At 47.7% G+C, this 17,209-nt stretch overlaps 1 long non-coding RNA gene across 1 annotated transcript in view; it reads right to left on the reverse strand.

Annotated features, from left to right (window-relative positions):
- The window catches only part of LOC143293717 (uncharacterized), a 16,401-nt gene extending 2,204 nt beyond the window's left edge, over positions 1–14,197 (reverse strand). The window contains exons 1-3 of the long non-coding RNA XR_013056798.1: positions 14,081–14,197; positions 11,378–11,469; positions 1–2,731 (exon numbers count right to left, since the gene is read on the reverse strand). The exon at positions 1–2,731 is cut by the window's left edge and continues 2,204 nt beyond it. This is a non-coding gene — a long non-coding RNA (uncharacterized LOC143293717). The remainder of the gene's footprint in view (positions 2,732–11,377; positions 11,470–14,080) is intronic.
- Positions 14,198–17,209: the final 3,012 nt, after the last annotated feature.

Here is a 17,209-nt window from a genome sequence, read left to right on the forward strand (position 1 = left end):
ATAAGCGAAAACAGAGCAAACAAAACCCACAAACACTGCTATCATCAACTGATCAGAGCTTTCAGTTTTACTGACCTTCATCAGTAAGTGATAAAATTTACTTTTAAGGATTCTATGACAATTTCTAGATCAGTTATGATTTCCACACACTGCCACAACTGGATTCTCATTGATTGTGTTGAATTTTGATGGATTATGAGCATTCCAACAATTATCCATAATGACATAACAGGCCCATCTTTAAGAAATTCAGCGTTTATCAATCAGGTTGAAGTAGTGTGTGCAAATCATTTGTGTTGGTAAATCTTTTTCTTTCAAACCTTTTCATTACATTAAAAAGTTGCAAGTTTAATTTAAACAGAATAAAGCTATAAGCGCATAACCTGTAAACATTTCATTTTAGATCAAATCTTTACATGGCAGGGGTAAAAATGGTCATACATGTAAAAACCCACTTGTGTAAATGAGTGAACATGGGAGTTGCAGCCCACGAACAAAGAAGAAGAAGAAATCTTATAAAACAACAGCAGTACTTTGTGAGCTAGCTGTGTGGCAAAGATTTTCTGAACACAACTAATTCATCATTTCTGGTTTTCTCTGCTCGCACATGTATTATCAACCTGTGCTGGTCCAAACGTGTGGTTGAAGATGAGCAGGAGAAAAACTCCAGGCATGACTGAAGTAACAGCTGTACAAGCTGTAGCGCTTACAGTTTGGTCAGCAGCATCGTGTCGCTGCTGAGAGGAGGGGAGCTGTGCTGTCTGGTTCCTTTTTCACAAAGAAGGCTTTGAAGCAAGGTCAAGATCAGAAGGATTTACTTCTTTTTTTGTGAGTCCATGCTTCTGCACAGTTTCAGCTGTATTATTGCTGCTGCTTTTTCTTTATCTGCTATACACAACCATAGCTGGGCTTGTTCTGTTGTAGTCATACACTGGATGAGTTAATGTGGTTTATCTTTGTTTGGGTAGGTATTAAACATGCAGTGCTTTTGTTAAACAGGACCTGAAGAAATACCCTTGAACCAGTCAACTTAATGTGCAGAGCACAAGAATGAAGCACTCGCATACTGATAGTTAGCTAATTTAACTCTTTGACAGATCCTTACTTCCTGCTTCCAGCAAATGCAGATTACCATTCAGTGACTGTATGTTTATATCGCTGTTGTGTTTTTAGGAATGTTTTGCATATAAAGTTAAAATAACATATGCACTCTTGTTGCTGAAGCAACTGCCTTGTCTAAAAGCATACAGTACAAATGTTTTCCAAGAGCATGCACTACCAATCTTCCTTGTTGGTCTTGGCAACAACCAAGCTGGCATGATCATTGTTCATCATCATATAGCGTGTCCAGGGTAGGAGTGGCCTGGTGGAGCCCTTCCCTCTCCAGGCCTAACCACAGCCAAGCTCCTCCGTGTAGGTGGCTTGCCTTGGTCATGAATATGTGGCTGGTGTAAGGCATCTTCCAGCCATGGAAGTCATACACGCAACAAAGCTATGTTAACACTGCCATGCAATAGGTACTACTGGAACTCAGTCCCTATCCCATAGGGATGTGAAGTGGAGACAGCTGGTGTTGTGTTCAGCAGTGCAGCACCCACAAACCAAGTCAGGATAAGGGGCCAGTGACAGTGACAGTAACAATGTTTTCAAAGAGCATTCATTACCAATGTTCGTAGCTATTCACATGTACAATGAAAATGTCTTTAGACTATAATTTTCTCCTAGACCATGCAACTAACTCCATTTTCAGTTTTACTCCATAAAATTTCTCCTTAACTTTTGAAATTCACTTTATCTTTACAATATCCTTTTTTCTTGGACGACCTATGGGTGGCATGTATATGTCTTCTGGTTCTTCCCGCCGTCTGTACATACTGGTGTCAACAATGATATCATGTTTAGTCCTCAGGTGTGTTCGCAAGGACACACGTACTGTGAAAGACTGTCCACACTGATCACACACGTACGGTTTCTCTCCTGTATGCTGACGCATATGAACCAGCCTGGTATTACTCTTGGAGAATGAACGTGAACATACTGGGCAAGTATATGGCTTTTCACCTGTATGTGCACGAGCATGCCTTCGAAGCTGTTCTGCACTGATAAACTTTTTCCCACACCAGTCACACAGATGATTTCGAACCCTGATATGAATATTACGCACATGCTTTGTTCGTTCGGAACTTAGTCGGAAAGCCTTTGAGCAGAAAGAACATTGGTAGGGTAATTCACCAGTGTGCCTCCTCATGTGATATGTCAGCTTGGACTGATGTGGATATTCATTTGGGCAAAACGGACATTTGTACACAAACTTTTCATCTGGCATTCCATCCACTGACTCCAGATGCTGCTGCTGATGCTGATGCTTGTGATAGGTCAGCTGGACTTTGCTGTAGAAAATGGCAGAGCAGCCTCTATAGGCGCACATGTGAGGTCTTATGTGGTGACTACGCATCATGTGAAGACTGAACATTGCTCCATGGATGAACTGCATGCCACATTTATCACATTTCCATGGCGCTGGGACTTGATGCTCCAGCATCTCATGCGTTTCACAGACCCTGGCAAGAGCAAACTCCATGTTACAAACACTACAGCGATAGCGTTTTTCGATTTCTTTATCCTCAGACATCAAGGAATCTCTGTCTGAAGCAACCACAAATCCCCTGACAGCTGCAGATAAATCTTTGCTATTCAACTGTTCTGTTGTTGTTTGCACAAGACTGCAATTCTGAAACAAACGAAACACACAAAAACATTAATTACTTTATTTTTAGTTTCAGTTTCATAATTTGACACAACCAGTAAATATATAATATGCATACACATGTGTGTATGTACTATCCAGAGCTGGCAACATACAGACAATGCTTCAGCATTACAGAATAAAATAAATCATAAACATTATCGTTTCTTGTGCTCATCACATCACACACCAGTTATGTGTGGGGGTTAGGGGGTGCACGGGAGGGGTAGTACCTCTAGAGGGGGGGTTTGTCACGCTCTTCCGGGAGTGGTTCGTCCTCTATTGGTCCCCACCGGCACCCAGCTCTCACATATGGGTCCTAGAAGCTGCTAGCATGCGGCAGCGCCCAACCCCCGGGCAACGGCTTTGACAGGCTGGCTAAACTAGGTGAGGGTAGCCGACAGGTCTCAAACCATCGGTGAGTTAGGGCTTGTCTACCCAAGCATGTGAAGACTGGATCGGGCGGACTCCGCAGAAGAAACCTTCATGGTTCAACGGAGAGGAAGGCGGTTGCAGCAGAGCACTGTGGAGTGCTGAGGGCAGGATGAGGCACATAGGACATCCTGGTCATCCACTGCATCCGTTTCCATCTCCAGTCATCTTGACCTCGTCTTGCCACTGGATACAGACGGTCTCGGACAAGAGAGTGAGGTCGACGGTGCGCAACTCCTCCTCACCATAAACAAAGTCATCACGCAAGTCATCAGTCATCCTTGATCCCATACCATCATTTTCCCCAAGCCCTGTCATGACAGGCGAGCGATGAAGCGACAGGTGTGGGTACACTGGCAGTCGTAGCCGCGGACCAGCACACAGGCGGCTCAGGCCATAGGGTCGTTTTTCACCGACTGGAGCAGCGGTGGAGATCGGCAGCCCCCCTGAGCGACTGAGCAGCCCTCTTCAGGACAGCACTGCTCACCTCCATGGGATGAGGATGGGGCTAGAAAAGGTGCCCTAAACATCGCCTGCTCCACACCACCCTAGTCGGCATACCGCGGCTGACGGGGACCCTACTCAAGCTGTCGACACACAAAGGAAAGAAAGAAGAAAACAGGAGCACCCCATTGACCATTGCCACATGGAACGTGCGTACGCTTCTGGACAGAGGCGACTCGGACAGACCACAGAGACGCACAGCACTCACTGCGAGTGAACTAGCCAGGTACAACATCAACATCGCTGCCTTAAGTGAGACCAGACTGGCAGAAGAAGGCGAACTCAGTGAGCGAGGTGCATGTGTGCATGCCACACGCAGTTGGCCCCCGGGGTGTGTCTACCCATGTATGCGAAGTCTGGATCCGGCAGAATCTGCGGAAGAAACCTATCGGTTCAACGGAGAGGAAGGCGGTTACAGCAACGCACTGTGGAGTGCAGAGAGCAAGATGAGACACCGAAAGGATATCTTGGTCATCCACTGCATCCGTGCTCATCCTCCAGTCGTCTCGACTTAGTCTTGCCACTGGAAATTGGTGGACCCGGACGAGAGAGTGAGGTTGACGTTGCGCAACTCCTCTTCACTTTAAACAAACTCATCGCGCAAGTCATCAGTCATCCAAAATGACCTTTCATCCTTCATCATCGTTTCATCACCCCCAAGTCCTGTGGCGACAGGCGAGCGACGAAACGACAGGTGTGGGTACACTGGCAGTCGCAGCCGCAGACCTGCACGCAGGCGGCTCAGGCCATAGGGTCGTTCTTCGTCGACAGGAGCAGCGATGGAGCTCGGCAGCCGTCTGAGTGTCTGAGCAGCCCTCTTTAGGAATGCACTGCTCACCTCCCTGGCATGAGGAAGGGGCTAGAAAAGGTGCCCTAAAAATTGCCTGCTCCATATCACCCTGGCCAGCATACCGCGGCTGGCGGGGACCCTACATCAGCGGTCGAAACAAAGAGAAAGAAAAGAAAAAAACAAGGATCGTTCCTCTCACCATTGGTGCTTGGAACATAAGGACTCTCCTGGACAGAGATAACGTGGACAGACCCCAAAGGAGAACAGCACTAGTTGCATCCGAACTCGCCAGATACAACATCGACATCGCAGCCTTGAGTGAGACTCGGCTTGCAGGCGAAGGCGAGCTCTGTGAACGGGGATCTGGTTACACCTTCTTCTGGAGTGGACGAGGAAGCGAAGAGCGACGTGAGGCTGGCGTTGGTTTTGCAGTAAAAACAGCACTTGTCAGCAAGCTAGCTGGAATCCCAAAGGGAGTCAACGATAGGCTTATGACCATGAAACTCCCACTGGCATCTGGCCAGAAGCACCTCACCATTGTCAGTGCCTATGCCCCAACCATGACCAACCCGGATGAAGTGAAGGCGAAGTTCTACGAGGACCTTCACTCTGTCATTGCTGCCATCCCTAAAGCAGACAAGCTCATCATTCTTGGGGACTTCAATGCTAGAGTTGGCTCTGACTACATCTCCTGGGATGGAGTGATTGGAAAGCACGGTGTGGGCCACTGCAACCCAAATGGATTGCTTTTGCTTCAGACCTGTGCAGAGCACGAACTGCTGATAACCAACACAGTTTTCTGCCTCCCTACCCGTAACAGGACGTCATGGATGCACCCTCGCTCAAAACATTGGCATCTCATCGATTATGTCATCGTCAGGAAAAGGGATAGGCAAGATGTACGTGTAACAAAGACCATGTGCGGCGCCGAGTGTTGGACAGACCATCGCCTTGTAGTCTCGAAGCTGAATATTCGAATCCAACCCAAGAGACGCCCCCAAGGCCAGAAGGCTCCAAAACGGCTCAACATCGCGAAGCTGAAAAGCATCACCATCAAACAGTCCTTTGTGGAGCTGCTGGAAGATCGTCTGGAATCCGCCTCTCTGGACAACCAGAATGTGGAGTCTGACTGGAGGACCCTGCGTGAGCTGATCTATAGTACAGCTTCAGAGACCCTGGGACCCATGACCAGAAAACACAAAGACTGGTTTGATGAAAACTGTGATGAAATCAAGCAGCTTCTGGATGAGAAACGCCGTCTGCATCAAGCCCACCTGAGCAACCCAAAGTCCACATCAAAAAAGGATGCATACAATGACATCCGCAGGACTGTTCAGCAAAAGTTACGCCAGATGCAGGATAAGTGGCTGAGTGACAAAGCTGATGAGATCCAGGGATATGCTGACAGGCACGATATGAAGAGGTTCTATGATGCCTTAAAAGAAGTCTACGGCCCCACATCCTCAGGATCATCCCCCCTCCTCAGTGCAGATGGGAATACCTTGATCACCGAGAAGGAGAACATTCTCGAACGATGGGCTGAGCACTTCAACAGTGTCTTAAATCGCCCTTCCTCCATAAATGATGAAGCCATAGACCGTCTCCCACAAGTCCCCACCAACGAAGCACTGGACGATCCGCCAACACTTCTTGAGACCCAGAAAGCAATCCGTCTGCTATCCAGTGGCAAAGCACCTGGCTCAGACTCCATACCAGCAGAGGTCTACAAGGATGGAGGCACTGTGCTGACTGAGAAGCTTCATCAGCTGTACTCACTCATGTGGAAAGAAGAGACGATCCCCCAGGATTTCAAAGATGCATCTATCATTCACTTGTACAAGCGAAAGGGGAACCGGCAAGCCTGTGATAACCATCGGGGCATTTCCTTGCTCTCCATCGCAGGCAAGATACTTGCCAGGATCCTACTTAACCGCCTCACAGCACACCTTGACCAAGGTCATTTGCCTGAGAGCCAATGTGGATTCCGGAAAGAGCGCGGAACCACTGACATGGTGTTTGCTGCAAGGCAGCTGCAAGAGAAATGTCAGGAGCAAAATGCTGATCTGTTCTCCACCTATATCGACCTCACTAAGGCCTTCGACACCGTGAGTAGAGAGGGACTGTGGAAGATCATGGCCAAGTACGGATGCCCTCGGAAATTTATTTCCTTGGTCAGCCAATTCCATGAAGGCATGCAGGCTCGAGTCCAGGACAATGGTGAAACATCTGCTCCTTTTGCTGTCACAAATGGTGTCAAGCAAGGCTGCGTCCTGGCTCCAACGCTGTTCAGCCTCATGTTCTCTGCAATGCTTACTGATGCCTTCAGAGATGGCAATGTTGGAATCGGCCTAAAGTACCGAACAGATGGCAAGCTGTTTAACCTCAGAAGGCTTCAAGCAAAAACGAAGGTCATGACAGACATCATCAGAGACTTTTTGTTTGCTGATGATTGTGCCCTCAACGCTGGATCTGAAGCTGACATGCAACTCAGCGTCGACAAGTTTGCCACTGCCAGCAGGAACTTCGGCCTTACCATCAGCACGAGGAAAACTGAAGTTCTCCATCAGCCAGCCCCAGGGAAACCCTACGTTGAGCCCAACATCACAGTCAACGGTCAGAGACTCAGTGCGGTGGAGCGGTTCACATACCTTGGCAGCACACTGTCACGAAATGTGACAATCGACGATGAAGTGAACGTCAGGATTGCAAGAGCAAGCGCAGCTTTTGGTAGACTCAATGCAAATGTCTGGAACAGAAGAGGCATTAGTCTTGAGACCAAGCTAAAGGTCTACAGAGCAGTAGTTCTCCCCACACTACTGTACGCCTGCGAAACTTGGACAGTGTACCAACGACATGCCAAGAAGCTGAACCATTTCCACACAACATGCCTCAGGAAGCTACTGAACATCAAGTGGCAAGACAAGACCCCTGACACAGAGGTGCTCGCAAAAGCCACCCTTCCCAGCATCTTCACCATCCTGATGCAGTCCCAGCTTCGCTGGGCTGGACACGTGGCGCGCATGCCAGACCATCGGCTGCCCAAAAGGCTCTTCTATGGCGAGCTGCAACAAGGGAAGAGATCACACGGAGGTCAGAAGAAGCGCTTCAGAGATACTCTGAAAGTCTCTCTGAAAGCGTTTGATATCAACCCTGACTCCTGGGAGGAATCTGCAGTGGACCGTGACAAATGGCGCGCTGTTGTGCACAAAGGCGCCAGGTTGTGCGAGGCCAACAGGACTGCTGCAGCTGTTCAGAAGAGGCAGGCCAGAAAGTCACGGGCAAACAAGCTCCCTGACAATGATATGCCTGTCTTTGTCTGCCCCAACTGTCAGCGGACATTTCGTGCGCAGATTGGACTATTCAGCCATCTGCGCACTCACAGATAGATTCATGAGCATTCTTCCCCCCACCCCACCACCACCCTCCCCCCATCACCCATCCCCCATCTGGATGACAACGATGGTCATCATCGATCTCGATGGACACACCACCACACCTTCTTTTGGAGTGGTCGCGGACCTGAAGAGAGACATGAGGCTGGAGTTGGCTTTGCAGTGAAGACAACCCTTGTTGGCAAGCTGGCTGGCCCCCCGAAAGGAGTGAACGATCGCCTGATGATGATGAAACTCCCTTTATGCAACGGGAAGAAGTTTACCACCATTGTCAGCGCCTACGCGCCCACCATGACCAACCCGGATGAGATCAAGGACAAGTTCTACGAGGACCTGAACGCTGTCATCACCACTGTTCCCAACGCAGACAAGCTCATCATTCTTGGTGACTTTAACGCGAGAGTTGGCTGTGACAGCACCTCCTGGGAAGGCGTGATTGGGAAGCATGGGGTTGGTAACTGTAACAGCAATGGTCAACTACTTCTCCAGACATGTGCCAAGCACAACCTTCTTATCACAAACACCGTCTTCTGCCTCCCTACCCATAACAGGATGTCATGGATGCATCCTCGCTCTGGGCATTGGCATCTCATTGACTTTGTCATTGTCAGGAAGAGGGACAGGCAGGACGTACGAGTCACGAGGGCCATGTGCGGCGCTGAGTGCTGGACAGACCACCGCCTTATCGTCTCCAAACTCAACCTCCGCATCCAGCCCAAGAGACGGCCTCAGGGCATGAAAGCACCCAAACGCCTGAATATCAACAAGCTGGAGCTAGGCAACATCAAGCAGAGCTTTACTGACACCCTGGAGGAACGCCTTGAGTCCACTGTGCTGGACAACCAGAAAGTGGAGGCAGCATGGGGCACACTGCATGAGACGGTGTACAAAACTGCTATGGAGTGCCTTGGGCCTTCTGCCAGGAAGCACAAAGACTGGTTTGATGAGAACTGCACTGAGATCAAGCAGCTGCTGGAAGACAAACGCCAAGCCTACAGAGCCCACATTGAAGATCCCAAGTCACAGTCAGACATACTGAAGAGCGCACGCAGCACCATCCAGCTGAAGCTGCTACAGATGCAGGATTCCTGGTTGAGCAAAAAAGCTGATGAGATCCAGGGCTTTGCAGACAGGAACGACATGAAGAACTTCTATAATGGCCTGAAAGAAGTCTACGGTCCCACCACCTCCGGATCTGCTCCACTCCACAGTGCTGATGGTTCTAACCTAACCACTGACAAGGACAGGATCCTTGAGAGATGGGCTGAACGCTTTGACAGCGTACTGAACCACCCTTCCACCATCAATGATGAAGCCATCGACCGACTCCCCCAGGTGCCAGTCAGTGAGTCACTGGATGCCATTCCAACTTTGGAGGAGACCTAGAAAGCTATCCGTCTGCTATCCAATGGCAAAGCCCCTGGTTCAGACTCCATTCCAGCTGAGGTCTACAAAGAAGGTGGTATGGCGCTGACTGAGAAGCTTCATCAGCTGTTCCAGCTCATCTGGCAGCATGAGGCAGTTCCACAGGACTTCAAAGATGCTTCCATCATACACCTGTACAAGCGCAAAGGAAATCGTCAGGCCTGTGACAACCATCGTGGAATATCCCTGCTGTCCATCGCAGGCAAGATTCTGGCCAGAGTGCTACTCAACCATTTCATAGCGCACCTTGAGCAAGGTCTCCTACCAAAGAGCCAGTGTGGCTTCTGGAAAGAACGCGGGACTATCGACATGGTGTTTGCTGCCAGGCAGCTCCAGGAGAAGTGTCAGGAACAGAACGCCGACCTTTACTCCACCCATGTCGATCTGACCAAGGCCTTCGATACTGTTAGCAGAGATGGCCTTTGGAGAATCATGGCGAAGTACGGATGTCCCAGAAAGTTCATCACCATCATACGGCAACTACACGATGGGATGTTGGCCCGAGTCCAAGACAACGGAGAGACTTCGGAACCATTCCCTGTCTCCAACGGAGTCAAGCAAGGGTGTGTTCTTGCCCCCACCCTGTTCAGTCTCATGTTTTCAGCCATGCTGACAGATGCCTTCAGAGATGCTGAAGTAGGCACTGGCATCAGGTACCGCACAGATGGCTCACTCTTCAACCTCAGGAGGCTTCAAGCAAAAACCAATGTGAGGACAGACACTGTCAACAACTTCCTGTTTGCTGATGACTGTGCTCTCAACGCTGCCTCCGAAGCTGACATGCAACACAGCGTCGACAAGTTCTCTGCTGCCTGTGACAACTTTGGCCTCACAATCAGCACAAAGAAGACTGAGGTGATGCACCAGCCAGCTCCAGGAAAGCCTTACGTTGAACCAAACATCTTCATCAACGGGCAACGACTGAACGCGGTGGACAAGTTCACATACCTGGGCAGTACACTCTCTCGCACAGTTGTCATCGATGACGAGGTGAATGCCAGACTCGCCAACGCCAGCGCTGCCTTCGGCAGACTCCATAAGAACGTTTGGAACAGGAGAGGCATCACCCTGGAGACGAAGCTCAAAGTATACAAGGCCATAGTTCTCACCACACTGCTCTATGGATCTGAATCATGGACGGTCTACAAACGCCACGCCAAAAAGCTGAACCACTTCCACACCACCAGCCTAAGAAAACTTCTTGGCATAAAGTGGCAAGAGAAGATCCCTGACACAGAGGTGCTCACTCGTGCAAACTTGCCCAGCATCTACACCATCTTGATGCAGGCCATGTAGTTCACATGCCAGACCACCGGCTCCCCAAGAAACTGCTGTACGGCGAACTCCAACATGGCAAGCGCTCCCATGGAGGCCAAAAGAAGCACTTCAAAGACACTCTGAAAGCTTCTCTGAAGGCCTTCAACATCAGCCACGACACATGGGAGCTGAATGCAATGGACAGACCAAAGTGGCGTTCAGCTGTCCACAAAGGCGCCAAATCCTGTGAGGCCAACAGAATCGCTGCAGCAGAGCAACGCAGACAGGCCAGGAAAAGCAGGGCCAGCAAGTCCCCGACAGCCGCCACCATCCCCTGTCCACACTGCGTCAGAACCTTCCGGGCACGAATTGGCCTGACCAGTCATCTGCGCACCCACAGAGCCCAACCCACCCACCCCCAGGATGACTAGATGGTCCTCATCGATCCCAACAGACGAACCACACATGTGGTCTTTGCACAACAAACATAGACAAACTCTATTAGTTTAAATAGTTTAGCAAACATTTCTAAACAATTTCACATATCATGGACTAAGAACAAATGAAATTACAAACATCTGTGGGGGTGAGGGATAAAGGGTGGCTGACAGGGAAGAGGTGTTTTCATGAACCATGAATTTTGAAAACGACCCACCGAAAATGAGGTCAACTGGTCTTGTGACCCTTAGTGTGCCCAACCAGACCTGTTGCATACAGTACTCACACATAAAGTAAACACTAAACACCCACACACAAACACTTCTCCAGTAACTGACAAAGACAGACTCCATAGATTAAACTTATTTTCTTGATACAGAAACTAAAGCCTACATCAGTTTTTTCTTGATGCTGTGCCATGGCCATAGGCTGACAGACCCCAGGCAAAGGCATTCTGATGCATGTGCTTCTGCTTCTCCTTGGGTCTGAAAAAAAAGAAGTTCAGATCATGAACTTTATTGGTTCTAGGTCAGTCTCATAGATGGTTCAGACACTAAAAGGTCTACACATGATGTTGACCAGACAGTGAGAAATCATATCCTTTACCCACCAGGTACCCCAAGAACAATTCAGAACAATACGGCAATAATGCAAATTTTTCTAACCATTCAGCCATACAAGTACAACCATCCTATTTATAATTTTGTCACATACATATACTTACGTTGCGAAGGTGGTTGTGATAATATGGAAAGACAGAGAACAGCGACAGAGAGAGAGAGAGAGAGAAAGAGGGAAAGACAGAGAGAATGACAAAGCTTTTAATATCCATTAAATTAAGCATTACAATGCCCTTCAGACAAAGGGGCAAGAAAGAACATGCATACCTGTGAACACACCTCAGTAACTTGCATGATCTCTTTAACTATAAACACAGAAGCACACGCATTCTTTCAAACAGAAACAAATTCATTTATGCATGCTCACTCTGAGAGAGAGAGAGAGAGAGAGAGAGAATCATACTTTTTTAATAGTACAACACAAAAAGTCAGATGGGCTCTGCATATGTGTGTGTGTGTGCGTGTGCGTGCATGCGCACACACAGTTCTTGAGCAAACACCATTATATGAAGTATCATGTCAGAAAGTGGTACACAGATTTGTTTTAAGTAAATTTAACATTTGTTAATACTTTTAATCAATTTTCATTTCATTATTTATCTGGGGCGCATTTTGAAATATTTGTGCTTATTTCATATAAACTGACTGCAAACCAGATGTGCTCTGTGACTGACTGGCCCAAGGTCTCTGCTTTACACCTCTCATTCTCTGCTGTCAAAGTGCCAGGGACCTCTGTGTTGTGCTCTTGTACTTCTGCCCATCAGGAGCAAGGTAGCAGAATGGTTAAGACGCTTATCTGCCAACACAATGTCTGTGAGGGTCTGGGTTTGAATCCCACTCTTGCCCTTTCTCCAAAGTTTGACTGGAGTGTCTAGTAATAATAATAATAATAGTTTATTTATATTGCACCCCTCATTAAAATACAGTAATGCTCAAGGCACATTAAACAAGCAAAATATAACAAAAATAAAAACTCTACACAAAAATCACAACCACATGTAAAATATCTCCAAAAACCTCCAAAAACCATTCAGTGTAAACAAAACAGTCACCCTAAACAGCTAACTGGACCAAATATCTTCTACGTAATTAAAAACCAAGCATAAAACTAAAAGCATGCACAGATGAAATGCACCCACACCCACACAGTGACACACACACACACACACACACACACACGCGCGCGCACGCACGCATGCACAGACACACACAATCATTATGATATATGTATGCATGTATATACACATGTCCTAATCACACACACACACACACACACACACACACACACACATATACGCACACGCACACACACACACACACATACACGCGTGCATGTGCTCAAATAAGATTCATACTGTAACAGCATGCATGAATTTAAAAGTTTCAAGATAAAATACGGGATAAAAAGCACATAATACATGTTCATCATCATTGAAAAAACAATTTCAAATTGACTGTAAAACACCTGGATGGAAACAGAAAACAGTGGGTAAAAAGGAGAGGTGTGGTAGGGGGTGTGGGGGGGATTCAGTTCTTATGCAGGAACAGATAGGTTTTTAGAGCTTTTTAAAGGCAGGGGCAGTTTCTATATGACGAATAGTGAAAGGGAGAGAATTTCACACTTTTGGAGCATTGTAAGAGAAAGCCCTTTAACCATACGTTTCAGTTCAAATTCTGGGGACAGACAGAAGACGAGAGTGAGAGGATGAGCGCAGTTGTCAAGAAGGTGTGTAGACAGACAGAATGTCATGGATGTAAGCAGGGGATGAACCAGTGAAAAAATTATGACAGAGCATTGCAAGCTTACATTCAATCCGTGCTTGGACTGAGAGCCACTGAAGTGCTTGGAGTGGTTGAGCATGATCATATCTTTTCGCTAGAAGAACAAGCCTAGCTGCGGAGTTCTATACCTTTTGTAGCTTATAAAGAATATACTGTGGACAGTTTGAAAGGAGTGAGTTGCAGCAGTCAAGTTTTGACAATACAAAAACACAGACAGTGGTTTTGTACAGATGATGCTGAGGGGCAGCACTCACTTAGAACCAGTTTAGAATTAGAACCATGCAATGATGCATCCACTCGGCATGGCGGCTAGCTTGAAAAGCACATTAGGTCATTCTGTTGTCGGGCATCTGCCAAGCAGATGTGAAGCGTATCCTTGAAAAACTGAAACTACCTCAGAATCATTTATTTGCATATCCTCGAATCTAGTATTAGTAGTAATGATAAAGATTTCCAATGATTTAAAGGACAACGAATGTGGATCTACTAATACTGTGCTATACAGTCTGATGGCTAAGAAAGTCTCGTGTGTGTGTGTGTGTGTGTGTAAGTATGTGTGAGTATGTGTGTGTCACAGTGTGTGTGTGTGTGTGAAATCTTTGTTCGGCCGGTTTCGACCATTAAGTTTGTGCAACCTGTGTTCCACACACGATACGACTCAAAATATGCTATACCATGCTACCAAAACACTTACCGCTGCAACTGACAGTAATTTCTGTCTGCTTTCACTCCGCGTGTATTTCAGTCAAAACGTGCGATATTCCTTTCTTGCGCGTGGTTTGTTTGGATGGGACACTGGAGGAAGTTGAGCGCACACACGACCTTGACTTTGATTTCAAAGTTGGTCTTACTCCGTGAAACTCCCTGGTTGCAGAAGTGGTGTTGGTGGTTGCAGTAGCAGTAGTAGTAGTTGTTGTTGTTGTTGTTGCTGTTGTTGTTCTTTCTCCGTAAAACAAACTCCCTGGTTGCAGCAGTAGTAGTTGTTGTTGTTGTTTTTTGTGACAAAACAATCTTTAAACTTGGTATCCTTTAATGAAAAAAAATTATTAAACACATAATTTGCCAAAGTTTTTATGTGTCAAAGCTTCTAAAAACAGTCAACTTGATTTTTTTGGAATCCTACGGTTGATTCTTGAATGCATCAATAGCTGGTGCTTGTTTTCGTTGAGGTGAAAAATTAATTAATTCATTCTTCGTCTTCTTCTTCCTCAGTGCAATGTCCATCAGCCATTAGTCCGATTATTATTGACATCATGTGTGGGAGGTGCGCAGCGTGGAGAGGGAGAGAGAGAAGAGGATGAAAATAGAAAGAAAAAAAAAAGGGGTGGGTGGGTGGGGGTGGGTGGGCCCATGGTGGGCCCACCAGGTGGGCCCACCCACCCACCCCTTTTTTTCTTCTTTCTATTTTCATCCTCTTCTCTCTCTCCCTCTCCACGCTGCGCACCTCCCACACATGATGTCAATAATAATCGGACTAATGGCTGATGGACATTGCACTGAGGAAGAAGAAGACGAAGAATGAATTAATTAATTGGCCCATGGGCCCAGGGGAGAGAGGTGGGCCCAGGGGAGAGAGGGGAGAATTGTGGCCGTTATGCCGGTTAAGGCGCAGCTGTATGCGGACCTGCACCCCGGCAACAGGCCTTCAGGCCCAAGGCCCTGCAGCAACCTATGAGTGAAGCTGCAGGCCCGCAAATCGACACACCACCGGAAAAAAAAAAAAAAAAAAAAAAAAAAGCAGAGGGGTTTAGCGTTCACTGTGATCTGGACACTTTCGGGATGAAGGTGTCCAAGGAGGGGGGCTGCATGGACGGTACGGTCTCAGCAGGGAGGGCATTCCAGTCGCGGATGGTTCGGGGGGGGGGGGGGGGGGGGGGGGGGAGGGAAGGAGTAGCTTCTGTAATCTGTGCGGCATCAGTGTGATCCGCTGCTACTGGTTTGTGTGGTATGTTCTTCTGTTGCTTGCAATCAGGGTTTTAAGGCTGTTACACCTTACGCATGCAAGGCCGCTCTGTATCTTGTACAGCATGGCAAGTCGGCTGGTGCGGCGTCGCCCGACTTGGCCGGCTGTTGAAGGCAAGTCCACTGGTACTGGAGTTGATCCAGCATATCGGCAACACCGCTGGATGTGTTTCTGTGCCGGCTGGTTCAGGACGAAGCGGGCTGCCCTTCGCTGGGTTTTCTCCAGCTTGTTGGTCAGCTTGACGGTGTGCGGGTCCCAAACGGTGCAACCGTACTCCATAATGGGCCTAACGATGGCCTTGTACGCTAGCTCCTTTGTCTTGGTTAAGCACACCTTCAAGTTCCTTCTCAGAAAGCCCAGCATTCTGTTAACCCTTGCATAAACATTGTCCACATGGACTCCCAAGGACAGGTTTCACTGTCGCGGGTGACCCCGAGGTACTTTACTGAGGACACTCGTAGTTCAAGGGTGTGTGGCCGGGGAGGGTGTACTTGGTGTTGGCGTTCACTGGTTTCCTGCTTCTCCGAAGGAGTCAGGGGCAGCTGGCTGCACTTGTCATGGTGGAACGCCATGTCCCATTCTTTCTCCCAGACCTCAGGCTTGCCGAGATCCTCTTGGAGGTTTGCCGGGTCGTCAGTGTTGGTCAGTCAGAAGACGCGGTACACAGCAGTGTCGTCTGCAAATAGTCTGGATAATGAGGAGATTCTGGCAGGTAGGTCATTTTATGTATGCCAGAAAGAGGCTGGGTCCGAGCACAGATCCCTGATGGGGCACGTTGGATTTCATATTCGAATCTCCTGGGGAGTCCATATGTCAGTAATTCTGTTGCTGAAACAATCCTTTCCTGAGTTAGTATTTGTACGCTACAAAATGTCTCTTGGGCCAGGGAAAGAAAGGGATGGGAAGGGGGTGCGGGGTGGGGGTTGGGGGCATCAATACGGGCCAACAAATTTTACAATTTATTTCGGCCGCTGACCATAGCGCTCAGTGGCATGTGGATGTGTCTCCCCGTCTCTGTTTTGGTTGAATATCGGTTTATATTTTTGCCGCGCAATGCTTGCCTTCTTTTGGAAAGCAGAATTGGCAAAATGTGGTGTTAATTGTCACCCAGCCTGCGAATCCATGATTTCATGCACAAAGCATTGCTCATTATTGAGAGATGGCCTACTGGTAACTGCGCCCGCCTATAAAGAGTAACCATGGGCTTCAGTCTGATCATTATATGGATCATAATTCTTACTGCCCCGCTCCAGCACAAAGCATTCAGTGGTGGACTGGGTGCTAGTCCGCTCCCCCAGATTAACTTGAAATGATAAGCTGGGATCGAGGTTCTGTGCATATCAGTGTTCCACGGGAACACTTTCAGAAGGATGATCTTGATTGTCCCTGACAAAATTTCTGTAGAAAAATCCACTTTGATAGTAAAAAACAACAATGAACACTTGCAGAAAAATAAAAACCCATATGGTGTTGCTGCAATGCGGCGACACAACTAGAAACCCGACCGGGTAACAGTAAACAGCGTGGATTTCAAACAGAGAAATGTGTCGTGACACAATGTAATAGATGCAATATAATGCAAGTCGAATACTGTTTACTGAATGTGGCATGTTCCATCAAGCGAGTTTGAGTACTCTTATATTTCTTGAGGGTAGTGGGACTTTCCATAATTACTTTGTGACCATTTTGTTTGACTGATGCCATGAATGACATGTATGATGGACTCAGCAGCATCCCCCCCCCCCCCTTCTTCTGCGCTCGTTGGATGCAATCCCAAATTTCAATTGTATCTATGAATGGGCTTTCGTATGTATGACTGTTTTCATTCCGACGTTTTGGCTGCTATACTGCGTTTTCTGC

This window comes from Babylonia areolata, chromosome 1 (genome assembly GCF_041734735.1).
Source record: "Babylonia areolata isolate BAREFJ2019XMU chromosome 1, ASM4173473v1, whole genome shotgun sequence".
NCBI classification, from domain to species: domain Eukaryota; kingdom Metazoa; phylum Mollusca; class Gastropoda; order Neogastropoda; family Buccinidae; genus Babylonia; species Babylonia areolata.